The sequence below is a fragment of the Rhodnius prolixus genome, unplaced genomic scaffold, assembly GCF_049639745.1.
Source record: "Rhodnius prolixus isolate KJV_2025 unplaced genomic scaffold, Rpr scaffold_7, whole genome shotgun sequence".
Lineage (NCBI taxonomy): Eukaryota > Metazoa > Arthropoda > Insecta > Hemiptera > Reduviidae > Rhodnius > Rhodnius prolixus.
The window spans coordinates 10,666,240-10,674,887 of NW_027411582.1; the positions used below are offsets into that span (position 1 = coordinate 10,666,240).

The following is an 8,648-nucleotide window of genomic DNA, read 5'->3' on the forward strand; positions in this document are numbered from 1 at the left end:
AGTTCTAAAAATGACCGCCAGATAGCCACACCTACTGGACTTCTAAATATGTAAAGCAAATTTTAGTTTACATATTTGCCACCAGATAGCAGCACCTACTAAACTTGTTTAATATGTAAACAAAATTTAGTTCACATATTTGCCACCAGGTAGCACTTAAACTGTTTATATACAACTGTCAAACAAGATGTCTCCTCAGTACGACTGCAGAGTCGTACTCGTGAGGAGGGGGCTATGTCGCTCGACGCTCCAAAAATATCTAATCTAGTCCAAAACAACTCTCTCCACATAAACAATCTTGATAATATGTCATGTGTAATGGTTAGGGAGATGCGTTCACCTCGACGGTCGGAAGGCAACTATTCGCCCCACCCGGCCCGGCCCGCGCCGCTAACTTTCTTATATACCCTCTAGATGGCGTCATATCACCATGACAACAGGCTCCCCCCCTACTTTTAGTTCCACCAGCTGTCACTAGATCGCTCGTGCTGTCTGTTTTACCTCTCGTAGCCTTCCTTGCACACTCTCAAGACTTCGGCGGCCATTGTTGCAACCTTCCTATCTTCTTACACACTCTCTAGACTTTGGCAGCCATTGTTGTAACCTTCCTATCTTCTTACACACTCTCTAGACTTCGGCGGCCATTGTTGTAACCTTACTTAATGCTTCATACACACTCTTCCGACTCTGGCAGCCATTTTTAACCTTTTTTTTTTATATTTTCTCTTAATTTCTATTCATTTTTTTTTTTGTATTTTTCATATTATTGAGAGATTAAAAGGAAAAATAAATACAATATTGATATAATTGAATAATTTATTGTTTAAAATTAATTATTTATACATTTTTTACAATAAATTTTTATAAAATCTTTACTACCTCATATTTAACCACGTTGGTGACTCTTTAGACTTATATAGGACTTCCTTTCACCCATATTTAACCATGCTGGCACTCACAAGACATATATAGGACCACTTTACACATACTTTTAACCATGTTGGCCACTCACTAGACTTATATAGGACCACCTTGCACATACTTTTAACCATGTTGGTGACTCACAAGACTTATAAAGAACTACGTTACACTCACTTTAAACCACGTTGACGACTCACAAGACTTATAAAGGATCACCTTAAACAAACATTCAACCATGTTGGCGACTCACAAGACTTATAGAGGACCACCTCACACATACTTTTAACCATGTTAGCGACTCACAAGACTTATATAGGACTTCCTTACATCCACTTTTAACCATGTTGGTGAATGTAAGATACTCCTATGTAAGCTTCGTGAGTCGTCAACATGGTTAAATGTGAGTGTAAGAGATCTTATATAAGTCTCGTGTGTCGTCAACATGGTTAAATTTGAGTGGTAGTGTCCAATATAAGTCTTGCGAGTCGTCAACATGGTTAAATGTGAATGTAAGATACTCCTATGTAAGCTTAGTGAGTCGTCAACATGGTTAAATATGAATGTAAGATAGTCTTACGTAAGTTTATTGAGTCGTCAACATAGTTAAATGTGAGGGTAAGAGAGTTTTATGTAAGTCTAGTGAGTCTTCAACATGGTTAAATGAGAGTGTAAGAGATCGTATATAAGTCTCGTGAGTCGTCAACATGGTTAAATGTTAGTCTATGATATTCTTGTATAAGTCTAGTGTGTACTCAAAGCGTGCAGCCACTTAGTACGTACAAAAATAACTTACATAGCTCAGGTCAGAAATCCGATTGTCTCCAAGCCCAAATATGTAGCAGATTGCCGGAAGATATTTTTGATGGTGCCAGAGATTGAGATCCCAGCCAATCCAGGAAAATAGCTTGTAGCTGACGCAGTGTTTCTTACAAAATAAAAAAAATAACATAATTGGTTTACACTTATTTGTAAGGATGTACGAGTATGTAGAATAATGATGCTTAAATTATTTGATAGATTTTTTTTTCGTTTAATTCAAATTTTGTAAAGATGGAGAAACTGCTGGATTTACGAGGATTTCGTTTCTTTTAGACAATAAAGAAATATTAATTGATTATTTCAAGAAAATAAAGCAAATAAGTACAATTTAAAAAATACTACTCTTTTAGTTTGATAGTTAATGTTATTCCGTTAGTTTATAAATACTTTTTTGACGTACTGTACACGATAATCAGATTATTTTGTGAATATTGCAACCAAAACTACCTAACCTTAGTGTAACACTTTGTAAAGAATATTTAGACATACAAAAATAAATACGTACAAATATCATTCACTAAAGTTATATAAAACAAAAACTATCATAACTTTTTTTTCAAGCCTCTATTTTTTAGAAATAAAATAAAAAATCACTATTAAAATTATTCTTTAGATAATGACTATTACATACGAAATTATTATTTGGGTAAATAACTAATATAACTGATTGAATTAACTATTGAGAATTACATTACTAAACCTTATATAAGCATTCTTTAATAACTTAAACTTTTTTTACACAAAAAGCGGTTTAGATTATTTATTTAAACGTTTATTGTACAACAGAACAAAAATACTTTAAAAAATCTAAAAAACGTAAATGCCTTGGTCAAAGACCGTCAGGCGAAAAAGCGGTTTAGATCGTTAATACTGATTCTGTTCAGTTCAATTCAAATGAAAGGTTATATGTATGTTACAGAGTGAAATAAAATAATGGAATGACTGACTAGTAACTACACTACGATATGTGCATGCCTACGCTTTCTAGCGGCAGTTGCTCAAACTATTGCGTAACTGTAGTTCGAGCTTTCGCCGCTAGATAGCATGGGAAGGTTCTTAATAGTCCAAATAAATTAACAAAATGAAACAAATGAAAAAGCGCAGAATATAAATTTTACTATCTTTTTTTTATAACCTCTTCAAATCATTATTATCAAAGCAAATTCATTTGATAACATGATTCTTCAAGAAAAAACTTACATATCGCTCTTTTGTTCAGAAATCCGATAGTCTGTGAAGCTCAAAATGTGGCACTGCAGGAGAATATCTACGATGATGCCTCAGTTTCCTACCCCTTCAGGAAGATATCAAGTATTTGTTAAAGTGTTCCTTATATGAAAAAAAAAATAAATAGCTTAATATTCGGTTTACAATTATTATTTATAAGGTCCAATTCAAAACTATGTTATATTTATAGTTCAACTCAATTAGGTAATAAAAAGATATTTTTAGATAGTTTTGTTTCTTCCCTTAGTTCGAATCCTGTCGAGAATGGTAATCTTCTACTATTTATTCCGTTAGTGTATATATACTTTTTTGACCTACTGTACATGTACATCAGATTATTTTGTGAATATTGTAACCAAAACTATCTAAACTTAGTATAACATTATTACTTTGTAAAGATTTTTTAACCTTTTCTTTATATTTTCTTCTAATTTCTACGCATTTTTTCATTTTTTTAAATTTTTCATCTTATTGAGAGATAAAAATGGAAAATAAATACAATATAGTTATAATTAAATCATTTATTATTTATACATTTTTTACAATAAATTTTTATAAAATCTTTACAACCTTAAACTCATATTTAACCAAGTTGGTGACTCTCTAGACTTATAAAGGACCTCCTTACACCCACTTTTAACCATGTTGGTGAACGTAAGATGACTCGTGTGTCGTCAACATGGTTATAACAGATTCTTTTAAGAATCCCTTTACAAGTCTAGTGAGCCGACAACATGATTAAACATAACTGAAAGGGAGTCCTATATAAGTCTAGTGAGTCTTCAACATGGTTAAAAGTATGTGTAAGGTGGTTTTATGTAAGTCTTGTGAGTCGCCAACATGGTTAAAAGTGGGTTAATAAGTCGTTATTTTTTCCTTGTTTTAATGTTCAGAGATTTTTTAGTTTTGTTCCAGAAGTAATTATTTTCTTTAATTTTATTTTCTTTATGATTCAATGTATTTAACGACTCCACCGACGGTTATACCATGGTGCTGTCTTTATATTTGATTTTTTGTTGTTTACTCTTTTTTTTTTCTTAATGTATGTACTTAAAGTAAATAATAAAGACTAAAAAAATAAAAAAACAAAGTCGTCAACATGGTTATATGTGAGGTAACTGATTCCTATATACTAAGTCTAGTGAGTCGTCAACACGGTTAAATGTGAGCGTGAGAGAGTTCTATATAAGTTTCGTGAGTCGTCATCCTGGTTAAATGTGTGTGTAAGAGAGTCCTTTATAAGAATAATAAGCCGTCAACATTGTTAAATGTAACTGAAAGAGTCCTACATAAGTCTGGTCAGTCGACAACATGGTTAAATAAGAGTGTAAGAAAGTCCGATATAAGTCTCGATGTTGGTAACTTTCTAAACTTATGTAGGTGCATCTTACACACACATTCAAGTATGTTGGTGACTCACAAGACTTTTAATGGACTATTCAACATTCAAAATTTAACTTAATTTTTACTGCGACACATGTAACCTATTTTGTACTTTTTTGTTTTTTGCCAATCTATCTGCTACTAGCTATCTATTATGTACATAACTTTTTATAATTGCCTAATAAATATACCATAAACACACAAAACCACAGTTTTTCAAACTAACAATTATGTATTTACTAATTTAATTTTGTTCAGATTAATAAATACACAATGCACAGATTTATTACCCACAACATATTGTTTAATGTATCTCTGACAATTTATAAATGTCTTAAGCCGGATTGGTATACAATAAATATGAGTGCTATTAAAAATAAAATCACCTATATTATATATATTTTGACATATCAAGCAAATTCCTTGAAAAATATAGACAAAAGAAAATGTGTTCCTATTTGCCTGACTAAAATGTACACGATTCATACTCACACATACAAAAGTATAAAAGGCACACAATCTTACTCACAAAAATAAGTAAATATATATTATTACGTATATATGTTGTTTTTTTGTGTGTGTTGAGTCTATTAAATAGACTTCTTTAAGCGTAATTTATACAATAATTTCCAACGTTTTACAAGTCAGCCATAATTAATTAATGGGACACGTCTTGTTTTTGTCAAACAATACAATGTTGAACATTTATCCTACAGTAATTAAACAGATTGTTAACAATGCATTTTATCTTGTAATTCTAGAGTTTGAAATTGTTGCTAGAATTAAATTAATTAAATTTTAATGGGCAAATATAAAAAATACGTTTATACATAATAATGTAGTAGATAATTGACAAAAAAACAGACAAATAAATGAACTGATTACTTGTGATTCAGAAAAAAGAATTTGATTGTGATTGATTGTAAGCCTATATAGGTCTTGTGAGTCTCTAACATGGTTAAATGTGAGTGTAAAGTGGTCCTATTAAGTCTAGAGAGTCACCAACATGGTTAAATGTATTTGTAAGAAGTTCTGTATAATTCCAGTGACTACTCAATGCATTCATTAAGCATGCAGAACAAAAAACTTACAGTTTTTTAATACGTCTTCAATATGACTTCAGTAATACGTCAAGTTGCAAGTGGTTGAGGTTCCAATCAATCAGAAAAGTAGATTGAAGTATATTCTAAAATAAAGATAAATAGTTGATTTACAATGATTTATAAGCATGTGTAGATATAATCATGCTGTATACATTTAAGTTCACCTTTTTTAAGCAATAATAATGCATTTGAAATTATCAGATAGATAGTTTTGATTCTTTATTTGAATGTTGATGAGAATAATATCTTCTGGACTTCAAGGAATTTCGTTTTCCTCAGGCGACGACAGATCTTAATTGATTAACTCAACAAATAACATTATTAAGGACAATTGAAAAAATTGTACTCAGCTTTTACGTTTAATAACTATTGGGAGTTCACAAACTACTATGATTTTTTAAACTGTTTCATTTTTCATGTTTCTTTAGCATAAAAATACTGTTTAATTCATGCATGTATGTAACCCTAGGACTTGCAATTAAATATTTCCAAACCTATGACACTAATGTTTTTTTAACATTCGAAACACAATAAGCATCATGTATTGTTATCGTAGCAGTTCAACAATTGCCTTTTTTTTTTCGAATAAACCGATTTTAGCTGATTTAAAACAAAACAAAAATATATGTGTACATATATCATATTTAAATAGAAATCAGTACATTTAAGGAAGATAACTCAGGATACCGATTATACAATCATTAAAACGTTTAGTTCTTATTTGTTTGTAATAATTAACTGACTGATTCCCCCACCAACTAACTGATTAAGTAACGAAAATTGGACGAGTGACTGAAAATTTCTTATCTTTTAACTAAAAATATATTTGATCTTACCTCTTTTCTGTCGCATCATTTATGTTTATTGTATTCCTGACTAGTTTCGGGCTTTCTTTTATCATCAGAGAAAGATAATTCGGGTTTTTGTAGAGGTTCCACTACACTTACGATAACGTCTTGCACTCTAATTGCATATGTGAGGGAGGTTACTTGGTGTGTTATCAAACATGTTAATAAATCATAAAACTTTTGTAAAAATAATTACATAAACATAATGAAACCTAATAAGTTTTTTTTTTATGTTTAAGGCATGCAGTTTAATTTAAAATTGTTAAGTTCAAGTTGTATTTTTTATAAGGGGGGCCCGCGCGAATTTAAGCAGAAAAGACAAGTATTATTTCATTCAAAAGTTTAAATAATTATTATTAAATTAAATATTGATGAATATATGTTCTACTAATTTAAAAATGCTTATAGGTAAAATCCTATAAGATTTACGTTTACTTTAAAATGGTAAAATGTTTCAATAGAACTTCCTGTTGTTCCGACTTTAAGTTTTACACAATTATAATATGATGAACGGTTAAACTATTAAATTTTTTAGTCAAAATGAATACAGACATCTCCAACATAGATGGAAGCGTTTGTTTAAGCTACTTCAATCTTGAATATGATGAAATACTTGAGTGCTTCCACCAACCACTACCATTTAGAATGAATGTCATCATTTTGCGTGCAATCTTTTTTTTTTTTTTAAATAAATTTTATTTCACAAACTAAATTCGAGGCCTTCTAAAATGACGCTGCAGGCGCTCCCTTAAAACTAGCTTGCCTCTGGGTGCAAGAGTCTTCTTGTGACATTTTGAACATAAACTGCACTATTGGCACAAAAGACATTACATTTTCATTTGACTGCAGTTGATTATCACGAAAATTCGACATTATTCGACAAAGTTACAGTACATAGAGAAATGAATACATAGGAACGTCCATATGTTTACTTGCTCTTACTTTGAAAAAATTTGAAAGTATCAATTTTTGAAATATTCACGATTAGACTAGATGACTTAGAATAAGTGATGGTTTACTCCAAAGTTTTTTACTTTCCCTTACATCTACATTTTATCTATAAAGATTTTCTAAATGGATTTTTCTTCGGAAATATCCGTTTTGAGGTCTTTGGCACCTAAGCCTTTTTTAATGCACTGTCTTAGTCTCCGGACTAGTTTAGAGACAACTCTGTCTATAACCGTATTAAACTATCGAAGCTTCTAAAAAGAGAAAACTACGTGGGCAGAATACATATTTATTCATAAGTATTTTGTTTGGTGGGATATTTCTCTTTTTCTGTGAGTTACATTATGAAATAAATATGACGATACCAAGGGGCGACCATTAAAGATTTCCCCTGACCCACTTCCAGAGAACTGAGAGCAATAAAACTTGGCAAGTTATTAGTCCTTCTCTAATAGACGCCACCCATCTCCCAACTATTTAAGTAACTGTAAATACCTCGCTTGTAGAAGTCGACGACAGGTTGCTCCAAAAGCGTGACTTCAGAATTCAGAGTCTCATCATCCTGAAAATGTTTGCCCTTCAAAAATACTTCATTGTTGGAAAAAGGTGGAGAACTGATGGTGCGAGATCGGGTAAATAAGTCGGATGCGGTAGAATTTCAAAGCCACAGGAGCATGCTTCCATTTGGGCAACATGTGAGTTGTTAACTGGTGCATTGTCTTGCAGAAGGCGGACACCTTAGATGAGCACGCCACATCTCTTTAATTTGATGCCTTCTTATATTTCGGCAGTGAAGCATAGTATTCCCCAGTGATTTTCTAATGTGGCCCATAGCTCTTTTTTCTTTTAGTCGTCCTGGAATTGAAGCTGTTTGCACCGAAGTCAATAATTGACAATGCTAGTTCTTGACTACATCAGGTGATGGGGAATCATAACCTCTTTCATCTCATCGAACGTTTCCTTTGGTGTGCAGCCTTTCAAGTAAAGGCACTTGATGACTGCTTCGTATTCCACTGGGTCAATTATTAAACCTCACACCACTTCAGCACTTGTAAAGTCAAGACCGTTATCAGTTTTTGAGTTACAAATTGGCACGTAACCTGTAGAGACATATCACATTACAAATGTGCAGTTTCATTATCCTGTGATAAATAGAAGAGGGTCAGAGGAAATATTTGAAGAACGCCTCTCGTAAAGCGGCTGTGGGATAAATAATTATCACGAAATTCGGGGAAGTGGGGAAAAAAATTGAAAAATGCCATAAAAGTAAGAGCTCGGGAGATTGCTAGACTATCAAAACATATAAAACACAGGTATTTATTTCAAGAAAAGACATCCTAAAAAGCATTGTTTATTGCCATCTTTTCCTCACTACAATCATTCACTACTCACTACTGGA

At 31.9% G+C, this 8,648-nt stretch overlaps 1 long non-coding RNA gene across 1 annotated transcript; it reads right to left on the reverse strand.

The window, feature by feature from the left end:
* Positions 1-802: 802 nt before the first annotated feature.
* LOC141446947 (uncharacterized) lies at positions 803-8,400 on the reverse strand. The gene is made up of 5 exons (XR_012454021.1): positions 7,745-8,400; positions 6,290-6,416; positions 5,442-5,536; positions 2,941-3,069; positions 803-1,846 (listed from the first exon to the last, which is right to left on the reverse strand). It is a non-coding gene; the product is annotated as an uncharacterized lncRNA (long non-coding RNA).
* Positions 8,401-8,648: the final 248 nt, after the last annotated feature.